The 25,198-nt window shown below is 45.7% G+C and overlaps 2 long non-coding RNA genes across 2 annotated transcripts in view; both read right to left on the bottom strand.

The window, feature by feature from the left end:
• Positions 1-1,638: 1,638 nt before the first annotated feature.
• On the bottom strand, positions 1,639-5,879 carry LOC132654522 (uncharacterized). The gene is made up of 3 exons (XR_009592154.1): positions 5,279-5,879; positions 4,976-5,184; positions 1,639-3,455 (listed from the first exon to the last, which is right to left on the bottom strand). It is a non-coding gene; the product is annotated as an uncharacterized LOC132654522 (long non-coding RNA).
• Positions 5,880-11,000: 5,121 nt separating this feature from the next.
• Positions 11,001-25,198, bottom strand: part of LOC132654521 (uncharacterized) — a 31,622-nt gene continuing 17,424 nt past the window's right edge. Inside the window, exon 2 of the long non-coding RNA XR_009592153.1 lies at positions 11,001-11,881. This is a non-coding gene — a long non-coding RNA (uncharacterized LOC132654521). The remainder of the gene's footprint in view (positions 11,882-25,198) is intronic.

Here is a 25,198-nt window from a genome sequence, read left to right as displayed (position 1 = left end):
TTTAATGTACATCACCTTCCTTCTCCACAGGGGTTGCCCTGTATGTTCCCTCTAACGACGGTAGCTGTCTCCCGAGTTTAAAATGAAGAAAACAGCAACGTATCACAGGATTCAAAACACACTACATAAAAGTACCTGGCTGGTCTCTTAGCTAGAAGATCATCCTCACCATAGTTATTATTGCTGATATTTAGCAGTGTTTCAAATTCGACAATTTTCCAGTTGTTGGCCTGTGCTACAATCTGCCATTCTCTCAGATCATCACGCCAACCTGAGTCCAGTCGGCCACACAGAAAGAAGCCAGCAGACTGGCCCTTCTCCTCACAGCCCCAGGAAGGTTCTCCCTGAAGCCTCCCCCACCCCACCCCCAACGCAGACTGTCAGCTGACCCCTCAGAAGCACAGAATCTCCCAGGGAGGATGACAGCCACTAAAAGAAGGCATAGACATAGCATGCCGCATTGTTCTTCACTTTGGTCTCCCCAATACCCCTAATATTGGGAAAGGCCCGTCTCTTCCATGTGGTGGTTGAAGAGAATGATAGGAAAGAAAAATGCTAAGGATAAGCTCATCTCCACACCTTCCCTGATCAATCACCTGTTTGCCAGCTCCCTTCACTTTCTGTGTAGATACCTATAATTCTTTCTTGAAGACAGTAAAGAAAAAAGCAAGACAGAGAGTAGTTTGGTGTGCATGCATGTGTGTGCATGTGATGTGTGTGGTGTGGTGTGTATGTGTGTGTGTGTCAGTATTCATGTGTAGCTCTGGATGATATAAAGGGCAAAAATGTAATACTCAGGAAGCGTGAACTGCAAAAAAAGGCAGAAAATAAAAGACAGAAGGAGAATGGGAGTAAGGAAGGAACGGAAGGGGGAGAGAACAGGAAAGAAGGAGATAAATTTCAATTTGATATTTCAGATAGTACTGAATTACTCATCAGGACAAAGAAAGCAGGATCTTACAGCTTTTGTGATTTACTATTGTTTTTATTTATGCTACACTAGAGATGGTGCCTCTGTTTCCACCATGCCTGCTCCCCAAACTGTACATTTACCCTGGGTCACCCTAAGAAGACCGGCAGGTGTGATCATGGTAGGCCACTGTCAATCCTGATTCCCTGGTGGCATGCAGACACACAATGTCAAAATGACTCACTAAAAATCACCCTATAAGCCTGCCAAGCACCCAGGGCACCTGGCCATCAAATTTGAGTTCATTCCACCCAAACTCTTTTTCCCAGATTAAGCAAGCAGGTGGTATTTGTTTTGCAAAACTTTAATACAACTATCAGCCACAAAAACTACCTGCACCAAGAGAAATCCTATTGCTCAGTTGGTCTCTATCAAAGCTCCCTTTCAGAGAGCCGGGTGACCTGGAGGTCACATATTTCCAATATGAAGTCAGGGAGCCCAGGACAAGAAGTGTCATTCAATGTGTGTGTTAAGGATTGCAAAATCCAGGTTTCTCAGCCCAGTCCCAAAGGTTGCCACAGTCACAGAGTTTATTTTGGTAACCTTTGAAAACAGGCATTTGCCTCAATAAATATGTTTTCTTTCCTAGATTGGTGTACAAAAGTCACAGGAAAAAATTACTTAGACGTAAAGTGTATTTCAGCGTTATGTAAATAAGTTTTATTCGAAGCATGACATAGAAGACGCACAAACAACAGCTATCTTGGTGGGCAGATCTCCAACAATTTGCACATCTTTTGTTTCTTATACTCATACCCTAGACCAAAAAGAAAACTAAATTATGAAGAAGGACACAACTAGCATCCATGTCACTCGTTATAGTTTTCTGTGGTAAAAGGACAGGTAACATAAGCTTTACCAAACTCACCATTTTAAGTGTACAGCTCAGTTCCATTAAGACTTAATGATTAACACTTAGCGATTAAGTGCATTCACGTGAGTACACAGCCATCTCCTCGAACAGCAAGGCAGGCTGCTTAGACAGTAACTCCGTGTCCCCTCACCCCAGGACTCTAGTGACCACTGTTCTATGAGTTTGACAGTTTTCTCATACAGGTGGAATGACAGCGAATGCATCTTTTTGTACCTGGCTCTCTTCACTCGGCTAAGTGTATTCAAGGTTGATTCACGCTGTAGCCTGCATCCGATATCAGAATTTCATTCTATTCTAAGGCCAATATCCCATTGTACGCATATGCCAAATTTGTTTATCCGTTCAAACATTGTCTGTTTGTAGACATTTGCGTTGTTTCTTCCATATTTGTTAATGCTGCTGCGTGTGCGGGTAGATCCGTCCAGCCCCTGGTTTCAACTGTGTGGGCCATACATATGCCTTCCATATCATTTTAATCATCTTTATGGAAATTCCTTCATCTGTCAGGGCAAACCAGTCTTTCAGCCCAGCGTGTGTTTTTGAGAGAGCTGTCACTGCCCTGGCAGAGCAGGAAGTGAACACCCAACACCAGGGGCCAGTGCAGGGACAGACACACAGCCAGCACATCCTCCCGGGGACCTCTCTCAAAAGGAAGTTGTCTTCACCACGAAGACGTGTGGTGTGAACTCCTGGAACTGCAGCAGGAGCAAAGCCGGGCGGGCTGCAGCAGACGGAAGCGGAAGCACAGCGTGGGGTGGGGAGTGGGGGTGGCTAGGCCCCAGGGACATGCTGGAGAAGGCAGATTCCGTAAGCAGAGAGGGGGGCAGAAGGGAAACACAGAAAGCGGTTCTCGGTGCTAGGAGGCAGAAGTAGCGTGGGGTGACTGGGCCTTTCTGCTGCACCGAGGCCCTTGGAACTGCTGACCCAGAAAAGCCGAGATCCTGAGTTCGAAGTACCCCTCTACTTCAGCCGAGATCGTGAGTTCGCAGTACCCCTCTACTTCCACAGAAACTGTAGGAGAACCAAAGAGGAAAAAAAAGGGAAAATTCTCTCAAGACCCCAACCTCCTTGGATTTGGTTCCATGGCAGCATCGACACAGAAACGTGTCCCGGAGGCCACGGCGTGAGGCCGGCGGAGGCCCGCCTGGAGAGCAGAAGCTGAACGGAGGCTCCAGCTGGAGGAGGCTCGGTCCCCGAAGGAGAGCCCACTCGCGCGGGAGACAGGCTCCTTCCAGGAAACTCTCAGGCCCTGTGATCGGGACGAGACCCAGGAAAGAGACTGCGTGGGTTGGCACCCAATGGGCTTCATAGCCCACCCAGGGTTCACACCAATGCCCACGTGGGCCCGCTGTTCTTGCCAGACTTCAGACCCCAGCGTAAAGGAAGAAAAGAACGGTTATCAGAAGTGGTGCGGAGAACGGCCCCTCCCTCACGTTCTGTTGTGAGCCAGGCTGTCCAAGCTTGCTTGTCTTCAAAGGATGACACGGTCTTCCCAAACCACAGAGGACAGACACAATTCCTTTTGATCCACTTGAAAATTCTCCTTGAGGCACTGATTTGACCCTCACTCAGCCAGTGAGCGCGCTCCGAGTCCACAGTGGGGCACTGCGCCTGCTCAGAGACACAAAGCTAGAACAGGGCCATTCTTCCCCGCAGGGGGCTCACATCTAATAAAGAAAAGCAATTACAGGACCGAGGTGCAGCTCAGTGGTGGAACTCTTGCCTGCCACGTGCAAGACCATGGCTTCCATCTTTAGTACCTCCTGACACCCCTCCCCACCACCCCACACAGACTCAGGTAAGGAAAGAAAGAAATTTGAAGTGAATTAAGATCACATAGGAAACTAAGGGCACATCTGGAAGGCAAGAAGAGTAGAAAATCCGATGATCAGGACCAGGCACGAGGTTTGTATTTGTTTCCCCTCGTTGATGTAATAAATGAGTCCGAATGTAATACTTGAAACAACATGACTTTAACATAGTGGAGTGGACAGAGGTGGTGCTAGGGAACAGAGTAAGGGTGTCCAAAGCAGAACTGCATGCCTCCCGGAGGCTTCTGCACAGACTCATTCCTGTCTTCTCCAGTTGCTGGGTCCCTTTGGCTCACTGCTCCTTCCAGCAATGGCGTCACTCTGACCTCTGCTTCCATATGCAGGCCCCATCCTGCTTGCACTCCCTCTCCCGTCCTAACTTCCTCCTTTGTGATTGAGTTGGCCAAGCCAGGCTACACGGCATAAAACCCTCTTCTCCAGAGCCTCAGCCTAGTCACAGCTGTGTAGTCTCTATTGCCTCCTGTAAGGTGACAGGGCCTGCGTATCTTTGGAGAGGTGGTGAGAGACAGAGGTGGCGTGGGCACAACTTTGTCGTGTTAACTCCTAAAAAGTCTCCACACGATAGGTCATACTGTTCTTCTGAGAAAGCTGTCACTTTTCCCTTCATCGTTGTGTGTGTGTGTGTGTGTGTGTGTGTGTGTGTGTGTGTAAAGGAAGAAATGGAATAAATTGTATTCTATTCAAACCCTTGCTAAAAATCATCTAGGCTACATGGTAAAACTATCATGAACAAGTCACATAACATCCATTTCCTGCAAATCCTATTCTCTTTGCAATTTCTGCTTTCTTCCTCCTTCCCTCTGTGCTGATTTTCTCATATCCTGGCCCCTTTGCCTCTCAGTAGATACTTGTGGGTCCCTTCAGCTGACATAGCTTTTCACAAACTTACGAAGTTCACATTAGCCAATTTCACCTTGCAAGCTAACCACAGATAGAATTCAGAATTATTGTCCAAAACTGCTCATGAGGGCTATAGCTCAGTCGGCAAACTCCATAAGTATGGGGGCCTCGGCTAAGATCTCAGCACCCTATTAAAAAGCTGAGCTCGACCCCATGTGCCTGGAACCTCAGTGCTGCAGAGTGTGGAGACAGAGGGATTGCTGAGACTTACAATAGGATATAAGATTACCTCCAGGATCCGTGAGAGAGCTCGAGGGACTCAGATAGAGATCATTAACAGCACGGAGCAGCCGACATCTTCCTCAGGCCTCCACACATACATATAGGGACACGCATGCGTTGACATACAACACACAGATATACCACGACACACACACAATTTAAACTTAAAGTACTCACATGTCAGAAGTCTAGAGTTCTCTAATACATAGGTAACTAAGTTTCTGTCATTGTAGTGGATAAAGTTGTATGTGGGGGTGGGGAGCTCGCCACCCTTGCTGGCAATCGGGAGTTGTTAGGTTCTGTAAAATCAGTGCAGACTGCAGCCTCCAGAGTTTAGAGCAGAATGCTTTGTGCCAGCTACCCAGTCTCTTCCATATTATTCTTCTCTTTGAAATTTAAAAAGAGGGCAGAGACTCCCTTTTAAAATACACATTAATGAGTGTAAAACCAACTTCTGATTTTGTTTCCTGAAAAACTCACCAAGACTCATAATTGGAATTCCATGAAGCACCCTTCCTGTTGGGTGATGTTTGACTGTGGAGCATACACAAGTTTGGACAACAGGACAGACAGTATGTAATCAATACTCCTTGGCTCCAGTCCAGGGCCGGCACGCCTGGCACTCGCATCCCGGCAGATAGAGGGAGGGAAGATCGCACCACATTTAAAAGCAGATCAACAGATGTAAGGCCGGGTGTCAGTGAGAGTCTGTTACAAGGCTGATGAAAGTCTTTGTGAATTTTAAATAATGACAATATGGCAAGCCTCAGTGCACTGGCAGATGGCCTCAGGCACTACCCTGTCAGGAAAGCCAAGGCCATCCTCTCTCCCCACCTCAAAACCTCACTTTCCACTCTTAATCAAACCTCACTGCTCCTTTCTCCCCTCAGCTCTCCACTCTGTGGATAACTCATTGTGAGCCACGCTGGGGGCTTCCCCTAGGCCTGCTGACCCACTTCTGCCTCCTGCCTCAACACTCCCTGTGTCCGCCAGTCCTCACAGACAATGGAAGAATCACTCTTCCATCCCTCTGGGTCCTGGGTTCTCCATGCCTAGAAGGAAGTTCCTCCAGGATTAGCCCGGAGAATGCCTAATTAGCCCTGACCATTGGCTCTCTCCAGGAAGCCTCAATACTCTTCCCTGTGTGACAAGAGCTATGGCCTCCCCCACCCACTTGCCCCCCCCCCCGCCCACCCATCCCACCCCCCAGCTCTTGACACACCACATTAGGCCTGGTTGTTCACCTCTCCATTCTCTTAGCAAGCCTGAGAGCTCTTTCAGAGCAGAGGGACCTTTTATCTCCAACTCCTCTGTACTTAGCTCTTAGCAGACACCAATAAACATTTGCCGAGTGTCTGAAAGAATCTTCAAGTCCTTCTGGAAAAGAAAGAAAAACAGCCAGTCACTCTGCCATCTTCTGAGCTGTGCAGTCACTACTCGCTTCATTTTCTCTCCACTTCCTGGTGGCTTGGCTGCCCACCTGACCCTGTCCCTAATCTAACCAGGGTGATGCCAGGTTATTTCATGAGTACGCCATCTCTCCATCTCCCCGAAGCCGCTCTTTCGCTGTCTCCCTGCGGCAGGCACAAAGCACTTGCAGGTTGTCCTGGGTTGTCATAGCCTGGAACACCGGTCCCTCAGCTAGCCACCTCCGTGCCCTCCAGTATTTCTCCCCTCAAATTCACTCTGGGCTCCTATGTTACAGTAATACTCCAAAGAAAGAATGCTTATGCCAGGATTAAAAGTCTTTGGGAGGAGCTGGAGAGATGGCTTAGTAGTTAAAGGCACTGACTGCTCTTCCAGAGGACCTGGGCTCAAGTCCCGGTACCCACACGGTAGATCACAACTGGCTGTAACTCCCAGATCTGGCACCCTCACATAGACAAGCATGCAGACAAAACACCAATGCACATAAAAGGAAATGAAATTAAATATAATTTTTAAAAAAATCTTCAGGATTCCTTAACAGGGCATGGTGGCGCACACCTTTGATCCCAACACTCAAAAGGCATAGGTCAAGGCCAGCCTGGTCTACAGAGTGAGTTCCAGGACAGGCAGGGCTACACAGAGAAACCCTGTCTTGAAAAAACAAAAAATTAAAAAAAAAAAAAAAGTTCAGGATGCTACCCCCAACCAAAGCCAGATACAAAGCTTTCCAGATGTCCATCCATGCCATCCAGTTCTTCCATTTAAAGTTTTACTTTCTGGGAATATGTTTAAGTTTTCATAATACCGTGTCCATTTTATAAGGAAGGAATGCTATATTTTGCGCTCTTTCTTTCAATCTCTCATTCATAAATCATGCTTGTAAATTGCCTACATTTAGTTTTGTGGGGAACTAAATTATCCAGTTGTCTGTCGTTCTGGGTTTTAACAAGAGACCAATGGGCCTCTGCCTAATCCTGACACCGAATACAGAGCTGACCACCATTCACAGCTTTAAAAGAAACATAGAGCACCAAACAGACAAATTGTTGTAAAGATCTCCTTTTTGAGATGCAACTGGATTTATTTCTTTTGTTTGCTTTCCATGTTGTTTTGTTGTTTGTTATGTCTTTTTAGCGGGAGGTGTGGGAGGTCTGGTTGGCATTTTTGTTTTGAGCTACACTCACTCACCCTAGCCACTCAGGCTAGCCTTGAACGTGACTTAGCCTCCATAGGGCTGGGACAGCAGGCAAATGCGACTGTTCTCAGCAGCCCTGTTTCTTTTTAAAATAGTGTATATCAGCACAATACTGAGTGCTCAAGGAAAATTCTTCTGCCATGAATTGTCTTCTGTTCTATATCTGAAAATGATGTACTCAAGGAGAAATAACATCTCCCTGACTCCATGCCCATGAAGAGAATGAAAGTCCAGATAACTCCAAGAGCTCTTCTGCTTATTCACACTCCCAGTGTCTTAATGATTGCTTGCCTTTAGTTTTATAGACACATACATACTGATAATGCCTGTCATCAAAAGCATATACACACACATCCTGTAAGGCAGGCGATTAATCATTTTCTCCCCAAGACCATATTTTACAGTCAGGAGCCAATTGTCAGCACACATGTTCCTAAATAAGCCGACACACATACCAGCTAACAGATTAGTTCACATGGAGGAGGCACCGTGGGAAGAAAACCAGGGCTCCCGGATTGCTCAAGCAGGTGCTCTATTAACATAAAGATCAGGCTCCCAGCTCTAACCCCTGGGAACCCTGCCTCAAACCATTGCCTATTTCTAATACAGTTGATGCTAGGCTAGTTCTACAAACTGCCAATCTGATTTCTACAACACAGCCTAAGAACAGGTCTGCTCAGGGGGAGCCTGTGTCTGGAGGCTTTTGAATCTGGTGGAGGGGAGGGGAGTTAATTTTTTTGTTGTCTCACACTTGACTTGTTTGTCTGAAGCAGGAACTTACTATCTACCCCAGACTGGTCTTAAACTCAAAACCATCCTCCTGCTTTTGCCTCCCAAGTGCTGGGATTGCACGCGTGGGCTCTCTATCTGGCTTTTCAATAAAAGGCAACCCTGAAGGAATACTTCAAGCTTTCGTTATTTCTCTGCAGATGTCGTTCTCCATCAAAGCTCACAAGCATCTAATGTGATGAATCCAAGGACACTGACCCCTGCCGGGATGAATCTGTACAGGAGAGAAGTTTGCACATCCATGTGTGCACACTCACTTCCCGGCACGCCCCGTCAGCCGAGAGAATTCTGTCAGCCTTCGTGTCTCTCTTAAGCCAGCCAGCCCCACTTGATCAGCCCTCTGAACAAAGCTCAGCCCCTCCATCCAGTGCTTTAGGGGCAAAAGGGATTGTCACTGTTCTTAGCACCACAAAAGGAAAACTTTTGTCAATATTTCACCAAATGGCCTTCCTGAGAGCTGGAATGCAAAGGCGGAATGGAGGGGTAGGAAAGAAAATTGGAGAATATTTACATGACAAACACTAGGCCGAGACTTTCAGCAACCGGAAGGGGAACCAGTCACTGGTAGTCATCTGCAAGAACTACTCATAGTCTTTACTAAATACGATTTATAAAGATGGCACCTGGAGGTGCTGCAGGTCTCTCCCGGGCTGGCAGAGATAGGTGCAGCTTGAGCCATTGCAATCTCTCGGCTCCGAGGGGTCAGCAAGTTTTCCCAGGATGCTCCCAGGAAGGAGGCAGGATGCTCCCCTGGGGAGTTAGTTCCTCGCTGAAGCTCTGCCTGGGCTTCCAGAGCTGGCTACAGCCCAGCAGGGGTGTGACCTTTTGTTTCGAAGGTCCCAACCCAGTCCGCCCCTCAGCCCCCACCCATGATCTTTCAGTAATCCTATCGGTTTTCAAACATACCATAGTATTGTTCTTAATTCTTGAACACACACACACAGAGAGGCAGAAAGAGAGAGAGAGAGAGAGAGAGAGAGAGAGAGAGAGAGCACAAGCATTAGGATCCAACTAATCCAGCAACTAGCTTGTCCGGGCACCTTGAGAGGTAACCAATTTCACTCCTTTCCTCGAAGCAGGGGACAGGGCAGGGTCCCCTCTCTGCAGCCCCCACCCCATCCCCAGACAGTCAGCTTTCCTGAACAATAAGCCAACTGTCTGGACAGGATGGGAAACTGTCTCAGGGAGTCTGAGAGCCCACCCTTGCACAAACTCAGACATGCACAAAAGTTCTGCCGCTCACCGCAGGAAGTGAGGATGGTGGCTTCAGGCATCATTAATCATTTTGAAGTGATTATTCTTAAAAGGCGGGCAAGGAAAAAAATAATACAAAGATGCAGCGTGAGTTAAGTCATGCCCAATAAACATCAGCACTCCTCCAAATCGCTACTCCCCTTATTCCCATGTGGAACACGCTATACTGACAAGAGCCCGGACCAGATAGGGAATCTGTTTCCTCTGTAATTAGAACTCCCTTAAATACTCGGGGCCTGACACGGCTAGATGGAGAGGGGCAAGTGGGGTAGGAGTGAAGCTATATTTCCTTTGCCCTCCAGCCCAAGAATGCACAACACATTTTAAAAAGATGATAAAGCGAGAACAATTTAGGGTTTTCCATCCTCCGGGAGCCTTCCTTTGCCCCCATTGAAAATCCATGGAACAAAGCCAGCGACAATCCTGCTTTGTCTTCTAATTGAGCTAGGGAACTGTGAAATCCCCCACCCCGTCCCCACCCCTCACCAGGCCCGCAGCCCAGCAGGCAGGGTCCGGGAAAGCAGTAATTCCACAGATTGGCTGCCCCTTGCGGGGGGGGGGGGGGGGAGGGGCTTATAAAGCAGGTCCAGCCTGGCCAGCCACTCAGATCTGCTCACCCTTACAGGAACGGCTCCCCAACCCAGGCCTTTGAAGTAGCACTGTTTTACCAGCATAAGAAAAGTGATAACTAGAAAATGAAACCTACTCCATCCTTTCCGAGGGACTGTGTTTCCTGAGTTCCTGGGTCCAGAGGAAATGCACTTACATGAAATTGGATTAATTTCCCCCACTGAAGTCACCTGGTCTGCCAGAAACATCTCTCATCAGTTTCATCTCACTGAACCCCTGGCTGCATCCTCAGTTTATTCATTTATTTCTTAATCGAGATATCTAGCTCTGGAACGGAGAGCAGAAATCGCAAAATTGGTGCCGAAAACTGCCCCTCCTCACTATGGCTCCTCTCCAGTCTCCCCAGGCTTGCACAAACTCAACAGGGATGTGAGCCTAGCAGCCTGACGTCACAACCTTCTCCAACCTTCACCAGCCAGCTCACCCACAAGGCACGGTAGCAGTTTGCCTCACTGTGCTAACATGGAGAAAAAGAAGGACAATTAATTTCATCTTAGCATTCTTAACGTACTCAGATTTTCCAGATTTGGACATTGTTGTTTTATTCAGAGCTTAACTCTCCCCGCCCCTCAGACCCAAGAAGACTCTTAAAATCTGCTGAGTCACACTGACTTCTAGTAAATATTTTACCAAGCGGCCTTCCTTACAGCAGCCTGAGCAGGTGGCTGGGTATGGGGCCTGAGCAGGGTGGAAAAGGTATCCGTCTGTAGATTGTAGATTGAAATACAGAGCCCAAGTCAGGGAAGGAGGGTGTCCACAGGACATGGAGGACAGCCTGGGGCATGAAGTAAAACCCAAAACAGGACAAGGAAGCAGTTGGGAAGATGGAATATAAGTGTTCATTCAGACCAAAGGAGGGTATCCTGTTGGGGACAATTAAATAATGACCATTAGGCACACAACAGATTTTATATGAAAGAGGTTTATTAGATGGAGATGAAGAGAAAAGAGAAGGGAGAGCAGGACATGATGGGGGGGGGGGGAAAGAAAGAGGAGGGTGCCCCAACAGAGAAAGGGGAGAGGGCAAGAGGCAAGAGGCCAAGAGCAAGAAAGGCCAAGAGGGGGGACCACATGGCAGGCTGGTCCCTTTAAGGAGGAAGGTAACCACACCTTCCAGGTGTGGCCACCTGGCTGGCACACTTGATGATGTCATAGGTTGCTAGGCAACCCAGAAGCAGGTGCCAAAATACTTATATTCCTCCCTTTTTCTATAATTAAAAAATGAGGAACTGGGCTGCTTCTCATGTAAGGTAAGTTAAAGTATATACATTTAGGTTCATTGGAAGCAGCTCTTGGTTGCCATGCAAGGGGTTGAGAGAGAGAGAAATAATAGCAACAAAATGGTCAGATTACATGGTCAAGAGGAGAAAGAGAAGCCTCTGCCCTGGCAAATTTAGGGTAGAGGGTTGTCAGTAGAGAGTTGCCAGCCATGCAAGGCAGCAGGTAGAGTCTGAGGAACACTGGGAGAACCTGGAGCTGCCTGTCCTGGTCCTGAACCACACCATTCCAGCCTTTTTTTAATAATAAGTGAATAATGGGCGTAGATCCCTCTTTTGGCTACTTCCTGCTGACACTGGGGGCACTGTAGGGAAGTCAAAAGGCTGAAATGCTGGCCAAGTCCAGGAAGAACTGGCTGCTTTGATGCTGTCCAGGGTCTGCAAGAACATCCTTGGCTGGGAGGGAAGGTGCAGGTCCAGCTTGATGGAAGTCTATGAGGTCAGAGTTGAACACTTGTAGCTGCTTTGGTGCTGTTGTGGATGTAGGAAACACCTGGGTCTGGCAGGACACTGAAACATATATATAGGCAGAAGATAAAGTTAAGTAGGTTATGGAGAAAACAGTTGGCTCTAGCATTCCAGGAAGTATCTGTCCATGAGCAAGTGAGGCATACTGGTTAACTTTGGCCGTTACAAAAGAACATGGCAAAGGGCTCTCATTAGGGTTAATATTAATATTTTTTTCTTAAACGGCGGAAGCATTTAATATGTGTCCGTTGGTCTGGACATTTCCTAGAGAATGGAGAGATGACTCAGCAGTTAAGAGCAGGCATTGTCTTTGCAGAGGATCGGAGCTTTGTTCTCACTTGGGGTTCTAAGCCTGCACCTCTAGTGGGATCTGATAGCTCTGGTCACTGATATGTCTGTACCCAGTACCTCTGTAAACCAATGCATGTACCCACACACAGAAACATGTGCATGTGCACACGTGCACACATACAAAAAATATATATGTACTTAAGTATTTTATAAGTAACTATGCAAGGAGGACTATAATGCTCTCATCTTTCAGAGAAAGAAAGGAAGGAACAGAGGGGTGATGTGGCCTGCCCAGTGTCACTCGGGCATTGCCTAGATGGTCCTGCTCAGCCATCTTACCAGGCTGAGTCTCCATCCATTATCAGGAGATTTACAATTTCAGAATCTTCTCCATTCAGGCTCTGCTCTAAAGACCTGCTTCTCGTCTATATATTTATATCATATGTGCTCTAAGTTTACAAAATAATGCTATATTCTTTATGTCATAAGAGACAGAGCCAACCCAAAGAAGCCATGCTAGAGACAACTTTGTGAGCGAAGCTTTTCACCAGCTTTGCCCTACACACACATCTTAGTCACCCAATTAGATGTTTAGATCTTAGTTATAACAACCACAGCTCGTGTGGCCCATAGTTCACTTCATGTGCTATGCATTTCTCTTCCTTCTATTTTTATTGGAATCTTAAGAAGGAGAGAGTGTATCCTCGGCCTGGGAAGTCCCACTGGCCTCTGACCAAGATCCCAAACTTATGACACCTCACCCATGTATTTCTCTCCCTCAAGGAGAGAAATGGAGATTTGAAGTCAGGTGCTGCCAATGAAAATGGACATTCTTTCTTGTCTGTTATATTCCCATATATACCAGTACCAGGCTCCATGTGCCTTCCCTCTCTTGCTTTCTCTCTCCTGTGAGATTATATTGCTTTATGCTCATTTGTTATTCTGCGGAAAAGGTCCCTGTCAACATCAAGCTGCAGCATTCCTTAGACTCCCCTTTATTGCAAATAGCTCATAAAGTCAGTCCAATAACTAAATACCCGTCTTTATAACTCAGTGCAACAAGCTGCCTCATAAAACTCTAATAGGCATGACACAATGGGTCCTGTTTCGTGGGAATGGTTTCATGCTTCCTACAGTCTATGATGGAACTGCAGAGATGGACCAAGGGCTTCAGGTAGACTCCAAGCAAGCTTCCCGTTCCCAGTCAATCTGAGAGTCTCCTCTACAAATGCCATTCAGGCCCAGGAACTTTCTCTTCTTCCATGTCCTAGACCCTGTTTTCAAATGGGTGGCAGCAGCAGAGAAGACACCAAAAAGGCAGCTTTGTATCCGGTCAGTGGAGGCTATTTCTGTTCTGAAGTGAGCTGGAGGCTTTCCCTGTACTTCCCCCTTCTGCCATTTTCCAACCACACACAGCACATTATTTCCTCAATGAATAAAAACACTTCATTTCCCACGGAGAAATGTGTGTGTTCGGTTATCAGGTCCCCACTATGAAATACTTTTGAAAGAAAAATTATGGTTGTTACTGACATCTGTGCCTTGGCTGCATTCTCTCGTCTGCCCCTACCACAGCTCATACTGTCCAGCTGCCAAAGACAGGTACAGCCTTTCTGTCCCTCCCAGTGTTTCCTGTTGTTGGGGCTCACTGTGCAGCTGTGCAGGCAGGCTAAGGATTGTAGGATTAAAATCCCCAGGAGACCTCCTGCACTCACCACTAAGTGGAGTTGGGCTCTGAGTGGGATGACATTGGGGTGGGGTGCTCCCCCAGTGAGATAGTCCCAGTGGCTCGTCTTGGAGGCTGGCCTCGTGGCACACCCATTATTGACTTCTCTCCCTCTCCTGGCTCGCATCCACACTCATACCCCGGCGTTCCCTGAATTACACCCGTACTTTCAATTTGGTCTTAGCATGTTTTTCTGGGGCCCCAGGGGAAGGAAATCAGAGAAAATGAGAGTTAACCAAAACTCTGCACCAAGGCTCGGGCCGTGCAGTTGTTGACAATTCCACCATAGAGAACTTCAAAGCACTGTGGAGACCCAGCCCTTAATTTCACCTTGCCTTCTCCACCATCCATCCCCTTGCTTTCCCATCTTCTGCCCATGTTCAGCATCCCCGTGAGAGATTTCCCTCTTCCCTGCCTCTCAGAGTTTTGCTTTCTGTTCAGCTGTGGCCAGAGAGGCCCACTGTCCGTGGCGTTGGCTCTTGTTTAATTGGCTCTCCTGAGCGCTGTACTCGCTCTTGCTCCGTGAATGACAGATAGAGCCTACCATATGTTTCTTCCACAGGGGTCATCCTGCCATCTGGGCTATAGTAGCTTATGCCCCAGGGAGACATCCTATAAGCCACTTTGCATCGAGACGCAGATTCTAGGTTTGGACACAAGATGACTCCATCTGGCAATGCTACTGGACTCTGATTTTACCACAATATGTGGGGATTCCCGTGATTTGTACACAGAAGCAAAAACATTGCTGTGGTCTCATGACCAACCCGATTGTTTGTTCCCTGGCACTCCACAGCCCTGTGTAATCTGAAGGCACTTCATCCTGGATGAGCACTCAGGCGCTGGGCTGCCCCTAACCCTAATTCCCTCAGGTTCAGCCTCAGAGCAACCAAAGACACTGTACATATAGATCAGCATTTCCTTCTGGCACATCTGGCATTTCTACAATCAATTATGTATACATATATATTTATATATATTAAGATCAAAGGGCTGCCTACAATAATAAAAGTCAAAATCACTGAAAATTAATGAAGCTTTGATTTAAAAGATCTGCTTCCTGTTCATCACCCAAAGAAGAATTCTGCTTTCTCATTTTTTTTTTAAATGGCATTTCTTACGTAAAGAATCTGTTGGCGGTTTTTTAACAATCATCCCTTTTCACCTCCCTGGTGCATCACACAATGTTCTCAAAATTGTCGCTTTGGAGCCCAGAAGCCGGAAGCAGTGGGCTGCGGACAAACATCCTTCCTGTTGCCTGAATAAGCCAGTCCCGTTGCCAGGTGAGCTGCTGTTCCAGGTGCCCTGAGCTGCTAAGACACAGACCCTGGCTTGCAATTGGCCTCACAGTCCCAAGGTCCTCTGCAGAAACACCACAAGCCAGTTTGTCGATAGATTTTCACACACATACAGGCAAGCATGCTCACGTGCACACGCAAACTTTAATTCTTTTAATCAACCTGACCTTTTTCTAAGTCTCATCTGAACAAGGACCAACTGGAGATTTTACTGGGGTGCTAAGCACCTTCCTAGTGTCGAGCACAGTAGTTGCTGCACAGTCAGGGTTTAGTAGGTGCCACTACTTTATCCTCCATCCATCTATTTACTTATTTCAGCAAGGCATCAGTCCGCAGAATGACATCCTTTTCTTGATTAGATTAACAGTTTAAAATTTTCTTTCCTTTTTCTTTAAAATGCCATACATGGAAGCTGGGTGCTGTGGTACACGCCTGTCATCCTGGCACTGGGAGGCTGAGGCAGGTGGACTCTGTGACTTCAAGGCCAGCCTGGTCTAGAAAGTGAGTACAGGACAACCAAGGCTACTACACAGAAACACCCTGCTTCAAATAAAAATAAGTCATACGTGAGTACAATGTGTTTTTACCAAATCCACTGTTTTTCCCTTTCTCTCCAGTTCCTCTACTGTCCCTCCCACATCTTCCTCTCAGGTTCCTGTTCTCCATCTCTACAATTATTATTGCTTTATTATCTTTTATACTTATTGATACATGTGATAGTTATAGCTGTATATAGATCTATATAGATAGGTTGCTACTGAGCCCAATTAGACTTGTCCGTACGTGCAAGAGTGTAAGGCTTCCCACTTGGGGGTAAATGTTCACGCCGCCTACCATTTCCTCCACTTACAGGGCACTGTGTGAGCATTAGCAAGCAGCTTGTTCCTGAGGAAAACTGGCAGTCCCTCAGAAGGCCTGGATTGCTTCTAGCTCTTCAGCCAGGGGTTGGGCCTTTGTGAGTCCTTCCTCACCCGTGGGGAAAGGCTGGCTGGTACAGTCTTATACAGGCAGCCCTACTGTCCCGAGCTTTCCTGCTGCAACACTTCTCTCTTGTCCAGAAGGCAGGCTTCCCTCCAAGGCCTGCAGAGTCCCTGAGATATCTGATGGGAGCTAAGATTGCCCCTTCTCTGTCTTCCTCGCCTTTCACGTGCTTCTGCCAGTCCACACTGGAAGAAAAGCACCACTTTGACCACAGGGTAGATTCTGTATTTAGAGCTTCGCAGATATACCATGGCAGGGCAGGAAGCTCCCTGTATGGCTCTTCCTCCTCTATCTCAGTGAGCACCAGTTCTGCAGACCTCTTCTTCCTTCTCCATCTTCTCCTCTTCCTCCTTTCCTCCTCCTCTTTTTCCTTCTCCTCTTCCCCCTTTCTTCTTCCTTCTCTTCTTTCTTCTTCTTCTCTTCCTCCTCCTCCTCTTCTTCCTTCTCTTCCTCTTCCTCCTCCTCTTCTTCCTTCTCCTTCTCTTCCTCCTTTCTTTCTTCTCCTCTCCTCATCTTTGAGTTTACACTCTCCCTTTCTTCTGACTCTCCCAGAGTGCCCCACTTGCCAATTCTCGTGTACGCACTGCCCGATCTTTGACCTCTGACTTCTCTTCCCGCCTCACAATATCCTCTTCTCCCACCACGAAGCTTCTGTGTCTGCGTAAACCATCTGGCCTCAGAGACAGACTGAGACATGACCTTACTGTATCTCTTGAAAAAGGCGAGCAAATAAAACTTATTTCTTAGGTAGTGCAATGGCCTATATGACAAACAGACTGACAGATAGGGACGCCTATGAAGAGTAGGCAGAGGAATTCCTGTCTTGTCAAACATACAATCAGAACTCAGAACAGCAGAAAAGGACAAGTCGGAAAAAAGACAGGACTGGAGAGGCCAATGTGCTAAACTGGGAGTGTGCGATGAAGCTAGTTCTACTCACTTATTAAGAGATACATAACCAGTTTAACTGATCCTACATGATAAAATGACTTTCTAGATCCATCACTGTTCCTTTCTCTGGGTGGAGACTTCCCTGGTAATTTTGTGAGAGGTCCTTGCCATATTGCAAGCACTATTCTAGCTTTTATCAGACACTTTTGAATATAGCAATAAGCTTCCCTGTGGGGCTTCAGGAATACTGTGGCCATGTTGAGCTGGTACACGGAATGATTTGATTTTTTTCGTCTGTGTGGGTCTCTGCAAAGTCAAAATAGAAGGAGACAGGCTCCGCAATGCACATTTCCTGGTGCAGCTGTGCAGATCTGCCAAGGTTCTCTCAGTCTAGTCTGGCCCCGGGGCAGGTGTGTGGGACCCTGTACCTTTCTCTGAGTGGGGTTTAGTGTCCACTCCACTTCGCATTTCCTCCACTGGATTTCAACTCTGATGTGCACAGCGTGTCTCGGGGCTTGTTGGGCAGCTTGCTTGTCCTGTCATGTCCTCTTGAGACTATGACCATCCTGCCCCCTCGATTGCACGGCGTGCCCCATGACACTGGTCCCATCCATGTAGATCAAACAAGGAATGAACCTCCAAGTGAAGATAGGCCCAGGCCAGAAAACTGACCTAAAAATACAGGGCCCAGAGGCTCCTTAAGTCTCTGTTGGATGCTGGCAATAGAGAGTGATATGAAGTTGAGCTTAGGGCAGCCACACAGTGCAAAAGAAAATAAGGGCTATTATGCAAGTAAGGAAGAAAACAATCCAAGAAGAAGGAAAGAGAGTAGGAGCCGTTTTGTTCCTCTCCACGTACCTGTGGGTTACAGGATCAAATGCAATTTATTAAGTGGATCTTTATTGAAGGGACCTAATTTCAGAAAGAAATTCCTAAGGTAAGAGCAGGAACATATTAGGCCCAATACAGACCGAAAACAGCCCGGGAGGCAGTGTGACCCTCAAGTAGCTGGTGATCTTTCCCGTAGATCAGGAAAGGGATCGCCTTCTACATTTAATACCGAGTATGTAACATCTTGTCATTTTAGGAAATGGGCTTAGATTAGATAACCAGGTTCCTGAATTTCCACGTGACTTCACAGAGTCGCAGAGAGGCCAACCAACACATCTCATCGTCACTACGGCTCCAGAGAGCAGGGCGATTTACCCACAGAGCCTAGCACACTACGGAGAAGATGGGGGAGACAAGAGAAGCATACCTTTCTTCCTCTGAGCTAGCCTTGATTTCAGGACAAATAGCCTTGCCAAGAATAACTGATTATTCTCCGTGTGATAAAATGTTCTTCCAGCAATACCACATCATTCCCACTCATACTAGGTTACCATGTCAACCTGGGCTAGCAACTCTTATGCCAACATGAGGCTTGGCCTAATTATTCAGGTGCCAGCACAGGAGATCGGGCCGCAGATTTTCTTCCAGAAGTGTAAGCAGACCATGCTGATAAACAAGATACCCCCTAGTGCTGAATGCCCCTCTGCAGGAGTCTGCGAACCAGAGCCATGGGAGCTGGACGGCGTTTTCTTCCGGAATCTGATGTCGCATTTCACACATTCATTTGAGCTGCTTGCCAGCCTTCAGCAATTTCCAAGTTTCCCACAGATTGGTGAAAAAATACAGCTGTTTCCAACTATTCGGAACAAAGCAATGGGTAATAAAAAAAGAAGAGAGGGGGAATCTTTCCCCAATGTTTCCAGCAGGCAGAGAGATTTGTAACATATTGGGAAGAAAAATTATAAGTTTGATTGTTCAAAGATTAGAAGGGAAAAAGAAAAAAGAATAAGCGGAAAAAAAGCCAACCTTGTATCAGATTTCTAAAGATAGTTTTTTGTTTGTTTGTTTTGTTTTTTGTTGTTTTGTTTTGTACAAAATAGAAAGAGCTAAGAAGCTGTCCTTTGATTAATGGGAGATGAGGTCACTTCTGCTTTGTCAATCCAGCTTAGAAGCAGCCTTAGTGAAAGGTGAGCAGTCCCGGCCAGGGGAAGCACATTTGAGCATCTTGGCTGTGACCTGCAATCAGAATGCAGGCAGCCGTTAATGGCGTGTAGGGAATGTTGGAACTCCTCAGGCTGTCCTTGCTGAATGACCATTCGGTTTGTTTGTGTTGATTTTTAAATCGCATGCAGAGTCCCTCAACAAATAGTGGTCAGACCATTGGACAACCACAAAAATTAACATGGCACGGATCATAGAACTAAATGCAAAACCTATATCAAAACACTTCTGGAAGCCTCGCAATGATACCCAAAGTATGATGCCTAAAAGAAACTGATAAAACTGGGAAACTGAGGTTTACCAAAGAAAGTCATTTCCCACCTTAAAGAATGAGAAGGCAAGAAGGTTAGGAGAAAATATTTGCAAAGCATGTATCTGATAATGGACTCCTATCCGGAATCCATGGAAGATACCACAGTTTAAAGATAGGAAATAAGCTAGTTATTGTTTTTGCTTTTTTACAATTGGCAAAAGACTGAACAGAGACTTCACCAATAGAAATGTGCAAAGGGCAAATGATCGCCAAAAAGCTGTTCCTCATACTAATACAGAATCAGCTACAAGTCAAAGGCAAGGTAAAAGCAGAATGAGATAGTATCTCATACCTATTTCAAAGGCTGAAACTTTTTAAACCAGCCATACCTACTGCTGGCAAAGATGCGGAGCAACTGGAGGTCTGGTGGGTTGCCAGCTGGAACGAACGTGAGATGGTACAGCCACTTCACAAACAGCTTTGCTGTTTCTTTTACATTTATACATAGATTTGTCTTGTAATCCACCAGCCCCATCCTAGGATATTTACATGAATGAAATAAGAGCTTATGTTCACACACATACATATACACACAAAACAGTAAACACAAATGTTTGAAACAGCTTTACTCATAACTGTCCCAAACTGGAAATCAATCAACTGTGCCTCAACGGAGGACTGATGAGAACAAAGTGTGGTTCTTCCATAAAACACTATTCATTAATAAACAAAAACACACAAGGAACATGCACTCAAGGAATTGTGACTCTCCAATGAGAGGGCCGAGCAGAAGAAGACAGGCTCCCAGGCCGGGTATGTGTGGCCCTTCTCTGTTACATTTTTTTAAAAACTAGATGGCAGGGCAGAGAAGAGAGAAGAGTTGCCAGTCACACAAGGAGGCAAGAGGAGTTGACAGCAGAGTGACAGCAGGAAGTTGGTGGGCGGGGTGAAATCCTTCCACATTTCAGGATACAGGCAACAAAATATACGTACATCTCAAACTTGCTCTAAGGGGTGGTTTTCCTCTATCTAAATTACATGTTAGTTTTTAAATGACAAAAAAATTTCAGACCACAGTATTATAAAATGCAATAAAAATTAACTTCTGAGAAAATTATATTAAAAAGATTTATATAATGCCAGCCCAAATTCTTTAGTATTAGGTTCAAGGGAACAGCAAGGGGTGAGAATGGCTAGTAGCACCTGCTCTTCTTGCAGAGGACCTGGGTTCAGTTCCCAATACCAAATGGTGGCTCACAACTATCTCAAACTCCAGTTCCAAGGGATTCAGCATCCTCTCTGTTCTCTGCAGGCACCAGGTACACATGCACACATGGAGAAAAACACTCAGAGCCACATAAAATGAAAGCAAAGAAAATAAAAAAAAAACCTTTGCAATTTTTTATTTCTAAATACCCAGCTCCCATATTATGGCATCACTGGGTGGGGAACAACTCTGACTTTGAGACATTGGTCAAGAGCCTTCTCAGAATCATTTCTGCTTCTTCAGAGCATCCCAGTTGCCCCGTGTCATGGCCTGCTCAGTGCAAAGAAAACCCAGCCCTTCCCCAGTCTCCAGTGGGATATAACTCTATTCTCTGTATACTCATCACAAATAATTTAAACCTTGAGCAGATAGGACCCAATGACCACTTTGGATGCCATTGATTGGATCCAAATGCTAGCAGTAAGTACCTGCTAACACGTTTCTGTAGCTGGGATTTTTCTTTTCTATTTCCTAGCCTTTGTCTTCTTTGTTTCCTCCTATCTCCATGTCTGGGCATCTCTTGGGATAGAACTACATTTCTCTCTCCAGCTAGGGGAAGAACAGCCCCACTTCCTTGGGGACCCACATCCTATGGAAACAACTTCCCTTTACATTCTTCTCCACCTTATTATATGTTGACTGTAGCTGGAGCAAGAAGCCGTTGGAACCACATAATCCATCTGTTTCTCAAAGTCTAGTTTTCAAGATTATCACCTCACTAGGGACTCAGAAGAGTGGAAGCTGAGATCCAGGATGCACCTGGAGTTGTCGGAACGCAGTTAGCTGTAATAACAATTCATCACAGACTTGAACCCCAGAAGATGATTTGTCCTCCCCACTGACAAAAGGCTAAGATGTGCAAAAGCCAATGCTGCTATGCGGCTCAGCAGCGAGAGGGATGCTGGGTCCCTCTAATCTCACACAGCCACTTTCAGCCAGTTTCATGCCTCCTCTGGTGGTGATAAGGTAGTTTCTGATGCAAAGCCCCTTTTGTCACCTCAAAAGGAAGACAAAGAAGAAATGAGTTTCTACTCATGAGACCCTTGACACTGACAAGTGTCTACTCTCCTGATGCCAAGAAGGCTGGGGGAAAATGGTTGACATTACTCACCGTGTATGTGAACCAGGGTATGTGACAGAGCCCTGTATCCCGAGCCACTCCTATTTTCTCTTATGCCAACAACTCTGGTGACCAACTTTAATAGTAGATTAGTAATAGAAAACGGAACTCCAGAATGCCAAAGAGAAAGATGTCAGAGAGTCTTTTAAAATGTCATCTGTCAAAGCGTAGTCACACAAGCTGGATCTCTGGCTTGCAAGATGAAAAGTGGGCATACTAATATACACTGTCAGGGTCTCTTGGGAATTACATAAGACAGCATGAGCTAAGCGCTTGCTTTCTACCTGGGGCACAGTACATATCTCTTAGCAGTGGCGATTGTTAGAGATTCAAGACAGAAGTGTATGCAAAAGTGTTAAGTAGTAATGACATATTTTTAAGCAGACTAGAGGTTGAGGGGGGGATTGGTTTTCTATTGGAATCATCTGGAAAAGCTGCTTTGTACAAACAGGATATGAGCTAGCCTGAAGAGGTGGCTAGAATTTGTATAGTAGAAACCAGAAGTCCCTGAACTGGGACAAACAGCAAGTAGGGTGTAGGCTCAATCTACAACACGGGCTGCTTCATGCTATAGGAAAGACTGATGTAAGGCCTGATGTCCAGCAAGTGCCTATAGTGTGTAAGGCACACTGTGTGTGTCTTGGTTAGGTTCTCCAATGACCTTTATTAGAGTGAGATATTAGACAAAGTTTTCCAGGGAAACAACCAATAGAATGAATATTTGTCAGCTAAGGGTGGTGTAACAAAACCCTATGTCAAAGTAACCTAATCCACAGGAATATACCTTCTCACAGTGCTCAAGGCTGGAAGTCAGAAATCGGATGCCAGGTTACGGTAAGAAATCCTCTTGGTGACTTGCAGATGGCCATCATTTGAAGTGGCCTTTTTACTTGCAGGCCACTAATCCTGAAATGAGAATCTTTGTCCCCACCCTGCCCCGTGCAACTAACCTAACAAAATTCTCTTCCAAAGACTCTTCGAAATACCATCACACCGGGGGATAGGGCTTTGCCATATGACTCTTGGGGGTCATATTAGTCCAAAGCAGATGAGGAAATCTGTAGGCAAGCTTTATGTTAAGGACTCATCTCACCAATGAGTGCAAGCTCAGAAATTCAAACACTTCCTGGAGAAGCCAAGGGCTGGATATTCAGGAAAGAATTACAGCTTAAATAGCAAACTGCAGTGCACTGTGGGACCAGAGAGAGCCAGTCTGGCACATGAAGCCTGCAAGAAGTCTGTAGCTCACCCTTCAGTACTAGCTGAGCTTTCCACTCACTGGACAATGTAATCCCTAATGCCATCCTCTCTACTCAGAGCTCAAGGACTTAAATGTAAACCTCATCTAAAAACACTCTCACAGAACAATGTCTGAACACCTGGGTGCCGAGGCCAGTTAAACAGACATAAAAAAAATAGTTATCACAAGTGGATTTTATTTTTATACTGATACTTTCATTTTTGAAGCTCTTTTGATAATAGAAAGCTCTCTAACATAATACTAGAAGTCTGTAAGACCATCTTGAAATTATATTCCCTGCTAAGCTAATTTATTTATTTTATTGGGAATGTTTCATTTTCAATCCTATGTTATTATAGAGGATGTTATTTAACCATTTTTAAAATGTAAACCATTTTATTTAATTTGTAGTGGGGCAGTCATATACTTTCAAAAAGTTTCAAAGCTTTACTTATGTATTCTATTATTACTACAAATATGCTCACCTAGCCTTTGCTATGTTTAGCCTCTTCGCATTCAGAGATGATGCAGGGGCATGGTCATCAGGGAAGACTAAGATTCTGGGTTTTCTGAAAGAATTTTATAGAGACCGGTGGTTTGTCTAAAAGAGGTCAGCTTTCAAATGTAATCCAGCAATAAATAATATCCACACAGATGGATTTCAATCCTATGTTTTATGTAGCGAAACTGAGGCTTGGAGAGGTGAAGTATCTTGTCACAGGCAAGATGGTAATGAAGCCAAGGTCTGTCTGAATCTATAATCTATGTGTTTTGGGGACGTATTGAGGCAAGAAATTCATTTTAATAGCACATCTTGATCCAGGAGAAAGACTTGGATTAGCATGTGGTCCTGGGCATTTCATAGTCATCACAGGGCTCCACCATACAGACACTTCATTTACCTTTCACAAATAAATGGTAGGGAGATGGAGGGGTGGACTAAAATGTTTCTGTTCTGGGGAGTTATGGGTGGAAAAAAGCAACCAATTCTTGATATTTCTTCACATCTTAGTCTTATCATCAGGCTATTAACAACGCTTTATAAAATAGGCACATGTGCTTATGAAAATTGAATATCCTAACATGAAATTTTTAAAAAGTCAATCTTTCCATTGCACATTTTGTCTTTTAAATGTTTAGCAGCCACAAATGGCTAGAGGCTGCATACTGAAGAGCAGAGACCTAGAGCGTCATAGGAAGTCTGTGCTCTCCTCCAGAGAGTCTGCCCATCACAGTGCATGTCATGTCTCTGAGCATGTCACTTGCACTCTGGGGATGGATTATGAGAAAACATGCAACTATAAACCCAACCAATCTCTCCATCCATGGCCTTTCCCACATAGAGCTGACCCCTGAAGGCCCAGTCCTCGGGGCATGCTCTTACCTCCTGGAAGCAAGCAGAGCAGTGAGCTGCAGTTCTGGATCCCTCCACAGAACAGAGGTGCCACTGACATTTGGCTCCATTCAAGCTATAAACATCTAACAAGCTCCAGATGCACAAGTAGTAGATTTAAAGCCCTGTCAATATGGACACTAAGGTCTGAAATGAAACACTTGGCGTCCGATTTGGCTAAAATGTTAAATTTGCAATTTATTGGCTCAATAAAACATGAATGCTTAGAGCCAGTTTTCAGGTTGGAGCCTCTGCAGGTGTGTATGTGTGTGAACACGTAAGTGTGGGGTTTTCAAGGCAAAGTTAACATCATTAAAAAAAAAAAAAAAAAAAAAAAGCAGTGTTCAAAATATAGCTTCAGTGGGCAGAATCATTTTTAATGGGCCCCAAATCTTAATTGTGTTATACATGTAGTTACACAAAATGTTTTCGTGTTTTGGATGATAGAAAAAAAAAAGTTGCTGATAAGCTGCGATATCAGTGAAGAGTCGTAATGAGAGAGAGTAGAAGAAATTGGAGCTGTCAGAAATGCGAGCTTTCCCAGGGGCTGTGGCTTTGCCTTCCAGTGTTTTCTTCTGGAAAGACAGGTGGAAATTCACTGTTACAGATGACCAACCTTGGTGGAAAGTGAAGCCTGGGAAGGTATGGGGCTGTGGAGAGAGCCGAGGAGGCGAGAGCAGCCATAGTGGAAGTTTGGCTCAAGATAAGACTGACAATTAAGAACAAAACATCTGCCTTTCCTGATAGGCAGAAAGCATGAAGTGACTCCTTCTTCCTCTGACACCAGTCTCGGCTATGTCTGGTGTCTGTCCTGTGTCCGGTGTGAAAATGGGAAGGTAAAGTAGAT

This window comes from Meriones unguiculatus, chromosome 6 (genome assembly GCF_030254825.1).
Source record: "Meriones unguiculatus strain TT.TT164.6M chromosome 6, Bangor_MerUng_6.1, whole genome shotgun sequence".
Taxonomy (NCBI): domain Eukaryota; kingdom Metazoa; phylum Chordata; class Mammalia; order Rodentia; family Muridae; genus Meriones; species Meriones unguiculatus.
This window is presented reverse-complemented; position numbering and strand designations above follow the sequence as displayed.